At 40.0% G+C, this 14619-nt stretch overlaps 1 protein-coding gene and 1 pseudogene across 2 annotated transcripts in view; one reads left to right on the plus strand and one right to left on the minus strand.

The window, feature by feature from the left end:
* The window catches only part of OPCML (opioid binding protein/cell adhesion molecule like), a 1434734-nt gene that overhangs the window by 89667 nt on the left and 1330448 nt on the right, over positions 1-14619 (minus strand). The window lies entirely within an intron of this gene.
* Positions 5467-6557, plus strand: LOC140509060 (beta-centractin pseudogene; annotated as a pseudogene).

Genomic DNA, 14619 nt, shown 5'->3' on the forward strand with positions numbered 1-14619 from the left:
CCATCTTGAAGATCAGGAAACCTTGAAGTTAAGTGGTTAACAAAACTGAGATCAAGTCTTATGTAACTGGAATAAATTTGGGAACGTAACTAGTGACCTCGTTGGTCAACCCAGAAGATTTTAGGTCTCATTTCTTTTTAGCCTGCGTATGGGCATGAATGTCTTTCATCCTTCTCTTTTTTTTCTTTTCAATTTCTTGATCACTCAGTCCTTCCCTCTATCTCAGTCATGGACCACTGAGTCCTAGCTTCTTTTTTTCTGGCCCTAAACTACAATTACCAGCATTATCCCATCAGATGAGAGATTTTTCACTATGATTACTGAAAAATTCGTCGAAGGGTTATGTATATAACAATCCATTCCAATTGGCATAGTCACACCAAGCAATCCTTGAAGGAGGGCTGGGTAGGTGGCATATAGGAGAGGGGAAGGATTACAAGGTCTGAGCCCTTCCCTAGCTTGATGGTTCCCTGGGGAAAAACCCTAGAGTCCCATCCTAGTAACAGTTCTGGACCCAGTTCTTTCCCTGAAAGGTTGTAATAGGAGTAGAAAGAAGAGATGTTGTAGAGATAGAACTGACAGCACAGAGAAATTGCTTGGATGGGGGAATTGAGGGGGATTAAAGAATCAAAGACGAAGGTTATTTGAGGGGAAGTAGACTGTGGAAGCTCCTATCCAGACACATCCTTACACGTGCCCCTATTTCTATAAGTAGACTGCCCAGGAAATCAAGGGATAAATTATACCTTAGCAGAATCACACTTAGGAAGCTACCATCTGGCTCTGCTCTCCCCATGTGCCCTTCTCTTCCTCATCCTCAGCCTTAGTTGTACTGTAATCAAACTGACCACCCATGAAAACACAGAATCTCAGAACAGGAAGGAGCATTAGAAATCATCTAGTCCAGCTGATGGATGGTAGGAATCTCCTCTTTGCTATCCCAAGAAGTGATAATCCTGGCTTGGTTTGATGACCTTCAGCAATGGGGAATCTCACTGCATCCTGAGGCAGATAACACCAGGTGGTTGTTGCTGATATTGAAATGAAATCTGCCTTCTCTGTGCAACTTCTATCTCCCTCTCAGCTCCCATTCTCCTTCAAGGACAGGACAAGCCTAATCCCTGATGCACATGGCAGTCCTTCAAATACTTGAAAACAGCTATTGTGTCTTCCTCTGCCTTTTCTTCTCAAGGCTGAACAACCACAGCTCCTTCAACCAATCTTCATAGAGCTTGGCCTCTCAACAGTCTGAATGCTCTCCAACTTGTCAGTGTCTTTCCTAAAATATGATGGCCATAACTAAGCTTCATATGGGATCTGATCAAAGCAACTTGGAGTGAGACTACTATCTCCCTCATTCGGTAAACTAGCCACAGTCATATATTAGGGTTTTGGTCTGCCATGTTGCACTAGTATCTTATATTAAACTTGTTGTCCAAAGTCCCTTGGCAGTTTTTAAGATCAACTGTTGTCTAGTCATAACTTCCCTTCCTGGTTGTTTTTTTTGGAGGGGAGGGGTTAAAGGGGTGAGTTACTCAACCAAGCAAGTGTTGTTGTTCAGCCACTTTTCATTCAAGTCTGACTCTTTGTGACCCCATTTGTTGTTTGTTTGTTTTTGGCAGAGATACTAGAGTGGTTTGCCATTTCCTTCTCCACTTCATTTTTTCAGATGAGGCAACTGGGACAAACAGGGACTTGCCCAAGGTCACACAGCTAGTAAGTGTCTGAGGCCAGATTTGAACTCAGGAAGATGGATCTTCTTGATTCCAGGCCAAACACTCCATTCATTAGGCCACTTAGCTGCCCGCATCAAGGGGCAAATTTCACTAGAGCAGGGTACTAGGTTGCAGGTGCTCTATCACATTAACGTTCTGATACTCTAAAGAACATTGGCTTTGGAGTTGAGGGCCTCCATTCACATTCTAGTGCTAATGATTACAGTCTGTGTGAATATGGGCAGGTTTAGTCTCTTTGAGTCATTGTTTGCTCATCAGTAAAATGAGGTTGGGGGGTGGGTAGGTGTAAAAGATCTCCCACCTCTCTTCAAACTCTAATTTCTATGATCCTACATGTAACCTGAGGGCTGTTCAATCTTAAAGCTTCTTTACCTTTCCTCTTTTCCTCAAGGGGATAAGTTCATTTTATATTCATACACACCCCCACTCCACGCCATAACCTGAACTACTCCAAGTACACACATACACACACACACACACACACAAAGACACACACACACATAATAGTTGCAGTGCAGGGACTATGCCTCATATCACCTCTATCTTCAACTTTGTCATGCTGCCTGGCAATGACCATCCTAAAATATTAGCAGGTGGCACATTACATTGTACATAGTAGGAGATTATTGAATGTTCATGAAATTGAATTGAATTAAAAATTAGCCCAAAGCCATGGAGATGAGCTTAGCTCCAAAATGAGTCATATTTCTAAACTACATATGGCCACAAATGGCTGATTTTCTCAATAAACATGATCTTCTCAGATATGGATTACTTATTTATATGAGAGGAATGAGAAAGGGAGAGATACTGGGTAGAAGATTTTAATTAATTTCTAATGTAACATACCAGCAAGGCCCTAATGAGGAGAAGAATATCTCATAATTGCCCGGGTCTTGAAGTTAACCAAACAGTTTAAGAGGCATTCCCTTTCCAGTCATGATTCTACGTACATTAAAATGAAGAGAAAAACAGAAATAGTACAGAGAGACAACAGGGAAGGGGAAACTTGGGATTTCTCTGTTTAATTAAAAAATAAAATCTATTTTTAGTCTATTAAGGGTGAAGATAAAATGAATCTAGCAAGGAAAATATAATACATTATTACAGCCTCCAGTCATAAATGATAACATCTAAATAGCTTTAAGGCTTGACAAAATATTTTCCTCACAGTAACACTGTGTTTGGCACTTGGGGTACAGAGATGAAAAACAGTATAGTCCCTGTCCTCCAGGGGCTTGAATTTTTATTTAAGACTTTCTTTAAATTAAAGATGTTAATTTTTACATCACCTTTATTTCCAAATATATCCTTCTACAACTCACCCAAGCAAACCATTCCTTTTAACAAAAAAAAAAAAAGGGGAGAAAAGTTTCCCAAAACTAACCCATCTATCAATCAAATTTGATATTATTTGAAATGTTCCACACTCATATTCCCTTTCTTCCATTCTAGCAAACAAGTGAGGAAAGTGTATTTTTCATCTGTGGTGCCAAGCTTGGTAATGTAATTACACAGTGTTTAGTTTTTTTTTTCTCTTTCCATTTCAGTTTTCACCATTGCAGAAGTTATGTTCTATGCTCTCCTTACTCTCCTTTGCATCAGTTCAAATACATCTTCATATATTTCTCTGAATTTTTCATTCATTGTCAGTTTTAACCCAGTAATGGTCCATTATAATTATATAGCTCAGTTTATTCAGCTGTTTCCCAATCAGCAGAGATTATGGAGATCTACTTTGTCTACTTTGTGTCCATGTACAAAAAAAAATGCTGGTATGAATGTCTGTTGCATACAGTACCTTCCTTTTTGTCATTGATCTCCTTGGAATATATGTAGGCATCTAGATTTTTGAGGAAATGGGAGAATACAAGACACCCAGAAAAAAAGCAGCGTAATACTAAGTAGAAGGAGATTATCTCAAAGAAGTATAGATGGATCCTATAATAAATCAATCAACAAACATTCATTCCATCACACACACAAATATATGCAATACATACACGGTGATCAAAAACTGAGGATTATAGGAAATAAGAAGATAGAGAGCTAAAATTCAGCAGTAAGAATTAGGACTTCCTGAAGGAGGAAGTTTCTTATCTAGGCCTTGAAGAAAGAAAAAGATTTCAAGAGGACAGATTATTGAGGTCCAGGGCGGAGGGTAGGTGGGGATGTGTTCCAGTCATTGGAGATGCAATGTCTAAAATACTACTAGATAGAGGAAAGAAGGATGAAATCGTGGTAACATGTGAGGTCAGAGTATTATGGTACCTCAGGGATCATCTAATAGCATCCATAACTAAATAGAAATGTCCACTACAATGGACCTGACAAGTGGTTATTTAATGTCTGTTCAAAGAACTTCAGTGACAGGTAGCCCATTGTTCCGATCATTTAGCAGTAATTAGTTTCTTTGCAACTCCCACACATTGTTACAAGCTCTGCCCTCTGGAGTCAACTAGAACAAACCTAATTTCTTTCATAGATCAGAGCTTCCAACACTTGAAGACAGCTATCAGTCTCTACTCTCCACCCTTAAGTCATTTTCTATAACCTAAACATCACTAATTCCTTCAAAAAAATTTAATGCAGTGTGACTTCCACTCATCCCACTGTCCTGGTCAACCCTTTCTGGATCCTTTCCCGTATATTAATGGCTTTTTTAAAGTGTAGTGCCCAGACCTGAGCAAAATATATCTGTTGTTATTTGATCAGGGCAGAGTGCAGTGGAACGATAATCTTCTTTGATCTGGGCAAAATACCTCTAACAAAATAGACTTAGATCAAATTGCCTTTTTTAAACTACTGTGTTACTCTACTGAACTTGCAGTTCACTAACACATACCCCCGTCCCCTGCAAATATTTTTCACACAAACTGTCATCTATCATCCTCCATTCTGTACATATAACATTTATTTTAGCTTCAATCATATCTAACATCTAACATGTGACCAATAATTTAAATGTGTTGAGATCCTTTTGAATCCTGATGGTCCCTGCCCTCCCAGCCCAGAGTGAATGTAAATATTAAAAAGTAACAGTTTGTGTTTTGGCCAGAAACTCTGAGGGTCTTCCCCTTCCACTTTAATTTTTTTTATTAAAGGGGCCAATTGACTGAATGGGCATTGCCTCACACACAGTGAGAACCTGAAAAGATCTTAGCCTACAAGGGCCAGGGTCTCTCATTGAATCTGGGGCCATCTCCAATTCTCCTGATGAATATCTGGCCACCGGGCCCAGACAGCTCTGGAGGAGAAATGAGGCTAGTGATCCTGCACAGCCCTCCCTCACTCAAATCAAAGATTCTTTTATCCAACAAGTTAGATATCCCAACTCTCAACTTTATGTCAGGCAGCTAGGTGGCACAGTGTATAGAATTCAGGCCTGTGACCCTGGGTAAGTTACTTAACCCTGTTTGCCTCAGTTTCCTCATCTGTAAAATAAGGTGGAGAAAGAAATGGCAAATGACTCCAGTATCTTTGCCAATAAAACCCCAAATGGGGTCATGAAGAATCATGACTGAAAATCAATTAACAGCAACAAACTGTCATCTGAAAATTTGATGTGACATGTATGCCTCATCCAAATAATGGATAAAAGTGCTAACTAGCACAAGACCAGGCTCTTCACTAAAGATCTCACTATAAGATGGTACAGAGGCTGCTGCCCAGCCCACTTGTCAGCCCATTGTTTTCACCCTCCAACCAGACAGCCTGGGCTGGGCTGGCCATGAAGTCCTATGGCATCATTGCTAATCAGACTGTGGTGAACGACAATGGTTCTGGGGTAATCCAGGCTGGCTGTGCTTGAGATCAGATTCCTAAATGCTGTTTTTCAAACTGTGCTGGGCATCTAAAGCATATATGTATAATAGCTGATGCCCTAGAAAGGGATCTCTTCATTGGCCCCAAAGCAGAGGAGCACCAGGGATTGCTGGCCACGTGCTACCCTAATTGAGCATGATGTGGTAAAGGACTGGAATGATATGGAACAAATCTGGCAGGATGTCTGGTCCAAAGACCAGCTGCAGACTTTTTGTGAGGAGCATCTTGTTCGTCTAATGGAGGCAAGAACTGAAAGAAGGCAGCTGAAATGTTCTTGGAGACCTTCAATGTTCCAGCCTTGATCATTTCCATGCAGGTTATGCTCAGCTTGTATGCCACAGGAAGAACAATTGAAGTGGTTTTGGATTCAGGGGACAGAGTAACACCTGCAGGGTCTATCTGTGAGGACTTTGTCATGCCACATTTCATCATATAGTTAGACATTGCTGGCTGTGATATCTCCCTTTAGGAAGGAGTTGACTTTCATATGTCAGCTGAATTTGAGGTTGTCCAAACTATCAAAGAGAGAGTCTGCTACTTGTCTATCAACCCACAGAAGGATGAGGCTCTGGAGACAAAGAAGGTGCAGTACACCCTGCCTGATGTACACCCACTTGATGTTGGTTCAGCATAGTCCTGAGCCCTATTGCTCCAATTTGATCTGGTGGGGGATGACAGTGAAGGTCTATCTCCATGAAGTACTGGCCTTCACCATACACAAGTCAGACATGACTTTGCAGCACACTTTTTGACAACATTGTTTTCTCAGGAGGTTCAACACTCCCCAAAGACTTTGGTGACCAGTTACTGAATGAAGTGAAGAAACTTGCCCCAAAAGATGTAAAAATTAAGATTTCAGCACATCAGGAATGGCTGTATCTCACATGGATAGGCAGCTCTATATTGGCTTCACTGGATACCTTTAAGAAGATGTGAGGATCCAAAAAGGAGCACAAGGAAGATGGAGCCCGTGCAATCCATTGAAAAACCTTCTAGTACTGAGAGTGGATAGTGTGTTTGGGAGGGGGTGGAAGGAAAAGAAAGGGGACTATTGTGCTTAACCCTTTTTGATCCAAGCTGAGGGCCTCCCTGCCTGCTTAGTACCACCCCTACCCCCAGGTGGGTGGTATAGAGAATTCCCTATTCTTCTCCTCCCCCATACCTGTTTCTACTTTTCAGCTAGGTAGATGGAGTCCTCGAGTTAGAACACAAGAACTGGGGAAGGCTCAAGGTAGCCTGTGGTCACCTACTTGTGGACAGTTGTGAGGGCTGTTTCCCCTTGAAAGCCATATACCCCATCATTCCCATTTTCCTTCCCATTGTAGGGTTCAGCTTAGAATAAGAGTATCTTCTAGGGAGGGAATTGAAAGATGCCAAGGCTTCATATCTCCCTTGGTCAAACCTAAGCCATTCACCTATCTTTTCACTGAACCAGCAGCAGTGAGAATCCTGGCTAAGTCATTTCTGGCTCCTCTCCACTGTTTTCTCTGCCTAGGGCTGGGATTCCTTAGTGCAGAGTTAATAGGAAAACTTTTCATCCTGATACTAAGATGCCTACCCTTGGTCCAGGGTTAAGTTCTTTAGTCTCAGAGCAAGAGGTTTAACAGAGTTAGGATGATGGAGATTCCTACATTTCCCCTGCAAAGCACTTAAATGAACTGCTGCCCCCATCTCCCTACTTCCTTACTCTGGATTAGAAAGGGTTGATACTTTTCATTTGCTCAATGAAAGCCACTCAATGAGGAGCTAAGGCTGTTCCTGGTTGGTAGGACATTTTCTTTCCCTCCTTTATTCCTCTAAACAGGGAGCTCCTGGCCAGGCTCCATCCTCCACAGCCAACCCTGCCGCTCAGACATGTACAAAAATTTAACACAGTTGCCTATATTTTTAAAAATTCATTATAGTAATAAATATGAACAACCACATACACATACACGCACAAAGACACCATAGAACAATTTACCACCTCTCTTTGAGTCTGGGCATTCAACACATTCTAAATCCACCTAAATTTGCTATGGTCTAACCCTCATCACTCCATTTTGTCTTAATTGGATAAAGTGAAAGGCTGTCAAATGCTTTGCTGAAATTGACATATACTCAGAGGGGTGGCTGGTAAACATTTAACAACCAAGTCTTTTAAAAAAAAGAACTAAAATGTAAACTGAGTCCTCTTTTAAGTGTAATCTCCATTATTAACAATTTCTTAAGACTAGACAATCAACAAAACCATTCAATTAAGTTTAATTTATATGTAATGTTTAAAGATTTCCAAGGTATAAATAAACATTCACACTGAAAATTTGACAGTAGGCTGTCAGTAGTGGATATTAGCTAATGACAACACAACCTGGGACTCTAACCAAAACATTCCTCTGATCTACCAGTATAGTGACTCTGTCACAGAAGGAAATGAGGTCTGTCTGGCATAACCTAGTCGTTGAGAAGCCATGCTGGTTCTTTGTAAGTTCTTTTGAAAAAGGAAGCAGTGATCATTAACCAACAATTAAAAAAAATATGTTCCAGAGTTAGTTTTTTTCCTTTTTTTCCAGGAATCAAAGACAGTATCTGTAAGTGATAGTTGGAAGACTCCTCTTTTGATAATCAATCAATGTTTATTAAGTACCTACGGTGTGCCAGGCACTCTGTTGATCACTACCTCATTTGTCCTTCTCTAGTAATATGGAAGAGAATAATAGGTTGCCTTCTTTCTAGTTTGCCAGGATGTGGAGTATATGAAAAGGAACAGATTGAAACAAAGCTGGAAAATTGGGTCTCAGTAGGAAGATGGACTACTAGGATATACTGTCTAACTTTCTTGTTCAGTCTTTAGACAACTGCAGATTTTTTCAGGGTCTTGAATTCTCTGCTCTTTGACCATATACTTTGTCCTTGACCATTAGTCTTGTTATTTCTACCCCTATTTCCACGGTTTCAATCTTTTCCTCAGGTTGCTATTTTTGGCCCTTTTCTTCCTTTTTCCAGTTCCTTATTCCTTTTCCAGCTCCTTCTATGTACATATTTTTATTTTTTAAAATCAATAACCTCACTCCATCTCTACCAAATTCTTTTTTCCCCCTTCTCTTTACCATCTTTTCTCCTCCTCTTATAATCCCTTTGTGGTACCTTCTCATTGTCTTCCCTAAGTACTCTCTCCCTCCTCTAGTCCTTTTTTATCCTCCTCCCCCTTCCCTGGGCTCTAGCTCCTACTCTCCCTTGCACCCTTCTCTGCTGCTTTCCTCAGAGTACCAGAACTGACAGAATGGGGACACTGAATACAGTTACAATAATGTCAGCAGCTCAGGGGAGAAAAAAATGAAAAGGGGAAAAAAGAAGAAAAAAATGTAGACGGTTTTAATTAGATATCTTTGCCACTGACTCACACTTAATATGCAAATTTTAAGCCTTTTCATTGTTAAGTGAAATGAGAGTTTTATTTAAATGTGAGAATGGCTAGGAGATGAGGAAGGGTAATTAAGTAACACTGAAATGTAAACCTATGTTCACAAAACCAACAATAACATATAGGATGCACAGAATTGCAGGTTTCTCTGGACAGTAAGAAGCTTCTGCTGAATACCATCTCAAGACAGAGTTGACTTATACTCTGGGACCAGGGACAATGGAACATCATGAATAGGGGGCCACTTGTACAGCATGGTAATGGGATTTCTGTATTTTGGGGAAAATATGTCACACACACACACACACGCCAACAAACTTCTCCCACCAATTAGTAGAAGTCTGAGATTCTACCAATAATCTTTCCTTCATCTTCAATTTATCTCATACATATCTCATTTTTACATAATTGTTTTCATGATGTCTCCCCAATTAGGCTATGAACTCCTTGAACTCAAGGACTATCTTTTGCTTTTCCTTTTATTTCCAGCACTTATCACAGTGCCTGCACATTTATATAGTTCTTAAAGATTTACAAAACTGAAAGCAAATTTTGCCTGATTTACAATTTTGCAGAAGGCTTATCCTAATGTGAAGACCCTCAAAATCTAACCATCCATTCATAAATCCATCCATGCATCCATCCATTCATTCATCCATCCATCCATCCATCCATCCATCCATCCATCCATCCATCCATGCGCCTTTCCATTTCCCATAAACAAACATTTATTAAGCACCTAAAGAGTGAAGAACACTATGACGTAGTATGGGAGATACAAAGGTGAAAGAAAATAGTATTTCTCTCTCCCTCCTTCTCCCTCCTTTAATTTAGAGTAATTCTGTATCCAGGTGCCTAGATAAACTGGGACAAACTGTGTTCTTGTGTAAATATGGGTCTGTATATTAGAAGGCGGTACCACCCCATTAAGTATCTTGTACGTGGAGTGTCGTTTCTATGGTGAATACTCCAATGTGAGGCCATTGTGGTAATTTAGTTTACTTTCCACTATTTTTATTTGAGACAAAGAACACCTAGGAGTGACTCCCTACAAATAACCTTTGAGTATATCTACCCCAGCATGAGAACTAATATGAAGAACGTATTAAAAAATGGCTGAAAATTCAGACTCTGTGTCATAGAAGAAACTTGGTTTAATTCTCTTTAATACTAAAACAATTACATTTTAATTTCACTTTCACTTTAATAAATTTAACCTACATGTCAAACAAGTGAGGTGTTTTTGTTTTGTTTTGTTTTATGATTCATTCAGCTAAGACAGGCAAAGAGTGCAGGATTCAAAATCAAACAACCTGAATCTCGGTTGTTTATTTTGCTATTTTAGTACCTGTGTGACCCTGAACAAGTCATTTATACTCTCTAAGTTTCATTTCTCTCATCTGCAAAATAAGGACATTATTAATTTCCTAATATCTCTTAAACCCTGAGATTCCTGATGTTATGATCTTAAAATAAGCAAGCAAGATTGGGGATCCAACTGATTTTAGGTGTGGGCCTGAAAAATAATGAGTTATTTTGGAAAAAGTTTTCCATACCCCTACAAAGCACAGAATCTAGAACACACACACATACACACACACACACACAAACACACACACACACAGAGGCACTAAGGTCATCTGCATGTGCCCAGTAGGCAATGAGCTAACTGACACATTCTCAGGGAAGGAGCTGATATAGCCTCAGCTTCAAGAGCCAGCTAGTGGTCTACATGGTCTACAACAACTGAAGCATCTGCTCACTATAATCACACAAGTGGGAGTGATTAGGGGGAACACTCAATTCTTCTGGGTACTTTATGAACTTAAAGAACTAGATAAATGCCAGATATCATTTCATCTTTATGTGAGTAGCACCTAGCAGTAGTCAGTACTTAACAAATATTTGTTGAATTGAATTGAATCAAAATGAGCAAAACCGCAAAATTTGTGGGAAAGTGGCCAAAGGCACTTTTACCGGCAGTTAGATTCCGTTCCAATTTCCTATGACTAGACCATACTGAAAACCTATTTGTACTTGTTCAGCCTTGACCTACTGTTCCAGCCTTGCACCTTGAACCTACTCTTGACCAGTTTCACTTCTGCTTCTGCTCTATTTTGGAGCAAGCTAACTAGTTTAGTCTGAAATCTCTCTCTTCTCCTCTCCTCCAAAAAATAAAAACACTGCTATCAGCTGACCTGACTCTCTGTTGCCCTCTACTAGCTTACTGTTCCTGGTTTCTTACCAGTCTCTTCAGTCTTCATCAAGTCCTAGAATTCTAGCTGTCCCATGGGAGTATAATTGTGATGATTTTTCAAATTTCAGTCTTTCAAACTTTCAGTAATATCATTTCCTTGGTTCTGTAAGAAAACTGGGTTTTGTGGCAAAGGCATATGGGGATATTGAGAAGAATATAAACCTATGTCCATGGGTCTAATAGTAGGGAACTGGGTGAGAGAAGCTGACTGAAGAATCTAGTCAGAGGAAGGTTAACTTGGAATGATGCTGTAGCACACCTAGAAAAGCACTCTTTGGATGAAACTTTCAGAAATAGCATCCCTGGTCCCTGAGAAACTTGGTCCCCTCGACTTGGAAACTCCTGTCCAGAGACTGAGCTGCCTTAGTTGGAAAGTACAAACTCACCTTGCCCATTATGTTGGGCCCTGACCGTGCTTCACATCTTATCCATTTGTCCATGCAATCTGCTCTGCCACCATAAACATGCTGCCACATCAGCCTTTCTCCCTTTCTATTTCTTTCCCATGGGATAGTTATCAAATGAACAGCAGTATTGTTTTGGGAAAGTTTATGTCAATCAACCGTCCAATGAATCAATTTACAATCCTTATTATTCACAAAACCAAAACTCTTTCCCTGGATACCACTACCATATCTATATTATCTGTAAATTAGAATGTAAGTCTTCTGAGGATAGGAACTATTATACTTTGGTATATGTATTCCTATTGCTTAGACATTTCCTGGCTTACAAGTGGTGCTTAATAACGTGTTTTTATTCATTTTTCATGCATTCAGATTGTGAACATTTTGGTCCCTCCATGTTGAAGTCGCAGTTCCTCTACCAATCCCAGTATACTCTGATAAAAGGTAGGTTCTGCCATGAATGGTATTGACAATATCCTTACTATTCATGGGGGAGATGAGCCTGTTCGCTGCAGATGTAATTACTATATCCAGTCCCAAATTGTGTAGGGACAAATAAGTACCAGCTCAGTGGGAAACAGGAAAGGAAAGAATGATGACCTGTTAGAAGAATGTGATTAAACCACTTACAGATTGTACCAAGGGTAGAAAGGAGCAAAAGAGCAGTGCCAGACAGGTTAAGACAAAGGGGTAAGTAAGGGTGTAAGGCTAGATAAAGGAAAACTGGTGATTTCATTATTCAAACGGCTCACTTAAAGAAGCAAAATAACCTAGGGTTTCATTAAAACCAGGCTACTTCTTGCATTCTAGGGAGGTGTCAGATTCACTGATAAATCATCCTTAAGTGGGACTTACTTCTGGGGAAGAGCAAAAGGAACTTTTATAATCACCTCTCCTCTGACAAATGAGGCTCCCTGGGCTACTAGAAGGGGAGTGGACTGAGGGGCTTGGAATATGTTTTAGGTTTAGTGGGAGATCACCTCCTCCCCTGACTTTTCCCTCTACCCATCCTTGTTTGTATAGACATCAAGAGCAAAATGCTTGGTTTGGCCTCCATCTGTGGAGTGCCGGCAATTGACATTTTCTGTTTAATGAGACCATTTTCCCCAGCAGCTCTGATTCCACCTGCTTTCATTGAAAGGACCCATCTTCAATGCCACTACAACTTTTAGGAAGACTTGAGAATTCCACTCCAATTAAAATTCTCCAGACAATGAAGTTTATTTTTTCTCTGTTTTCCTTCTTTCTCTTCTTTCCTCCAAGGGGAGGAAAGCACCTAATTAAGCTTGTCCTGAAACTGGTAAGGGGAGAAAGCCTTTAACCTACCACCTCTCCAATCTTCTCTTGGACTGATGGTGTGTGAAGCTGACCTCCAGTACCTTTTCTCTAAATGCCCTTCTAAAAATTTAACTCTTCTCCACTCTGTTCCTTAGCATAAACTTACCCATGATGGTGCCCCCCACCACCACCTCCTTCTTCATGATCTTACTTTAGTGACTTATTTTAGAAGGTGGTTGGTAGAAGAGGGCAAATGTTTAGTAAGGGAATGGGGATTAGGGATGGAAAATTAATGTTAAGTCATGACTGTGGGAGATTGGATAAAGAAAATATAAGAGCAAAGTGTGACAAGGAGAAAGATGGGAGGGAAAAGATTAGGTGATGAGTTTGGAGTACACTATGACAGTAAGAGAGGTAATAGAGTATAGGAGAATGGGGGAGAGGTTAGAAGAACCTTGAGTATGACATCATAATTTCCAGTGATATAGCACTTTAAGGGTTACAAAAAGCTTCCTTTACAATAACACAATGAGAAGTAAATATTACAAGTATTATTATCTCCCTGTTACAGAGGAGAGAAGTGAGGCTCTGAGAGGTGAAATGACTTTTGATGTTTGACTTGAGTTTCAAATACAGATCTCTTGACTCTAAGATGAGAGGCAGCATGATGTACTAGAGAGAAAGATGAATTTGTAATCAAAATAGACAGGGTTCAAATCCTGCCTCTGACCCCTGTGTGACCCCTAAATTCTCCTTTTTTTAAAATTTTCTTACTCATGCCAAAGGTACCACTATCCTTCCAGTCTCTTATGTTCATAACCTCAGTTTTACTCTGGACTCCACACTCCCTCATCTGACATTTCTAATCTGTTGTTATTTCCATCAGCTACCGCCTTAGTGCAGTCCTCATCACCTCTCGCCTAGATTATTGCAACAGCTTCTTATTTGGTTTCTCTGTCTCCACTCTAGTCTGTCCTACAGAGTAGTGCTAAGGTTATTTTCCTCAAGTGCAGATGACCACCCCCCCCACTCATTGATTCCAATGACTTCCTGTTTCATTGAGGATAAAATATAAATTTATAAAATATAAAATAAATATAAAATATAAATTTCTTCAGTTTTTAGAGTACTGTACAACCTATCTCTCTTTCTTCATTGGTCATGAATCTCCCCCCGACTCTTTAATGTGGTCAAATTCTTCTTTTTAGTTCTCACTCAGGGCACTCCATTTTCTATCTCTTTATCTTTCTACTGGCCATTCCAAGCACCTGGAAAGCACTCCCTTCTTGCTGAAATCCCATAGAACCTCTCTCTCCTTTTCAAACACAACTCAAGCACCATTTTCTACACAGACCCTTTCCCTAACCCATGACTGCAAATACCATACCTCTTAAACTAGTTATATTGAACTACTCTGGACATATTTGTATTTATGCTGTATATATTTATATGAGTCCTTTTGTCTCTTTCGTTGGAATATAAGCACCTTACAAGTAGGGATTGTTTCAGTCTTTGGACTTGTATCCTCAGTGTTTTAGACAGTAGGTACTTAATGTGTGTGTGTTCATCCTTCATTGCCGAAGAAGACCATGCCATCAGACAAATAATGACATGACTTGCACTTGACTTTTTTTTGAGTGAGAGAGGGCTGTGCAGGTCACCAGCCTCACTTCTCCTCCAGAGCCATCTGAATCCAATGACCAGATATTCATC

This window comes from Notamacropus eugenii, chromosome 5 (assembly GCF_028372415.1).
Source record: "Notamacropus eugenii isolate mMacEug1 chromosome 5, mMacEug1.pri_v2, whole genome shotgun sequence".
NCBI classification, from domain to species: domain Eukaryota; kingdom Metazoa; phylum Chordata; class Mammalia; order Diprotodontia; family Macropodidae; genus Notamacropus; species Notamacropus eugenii.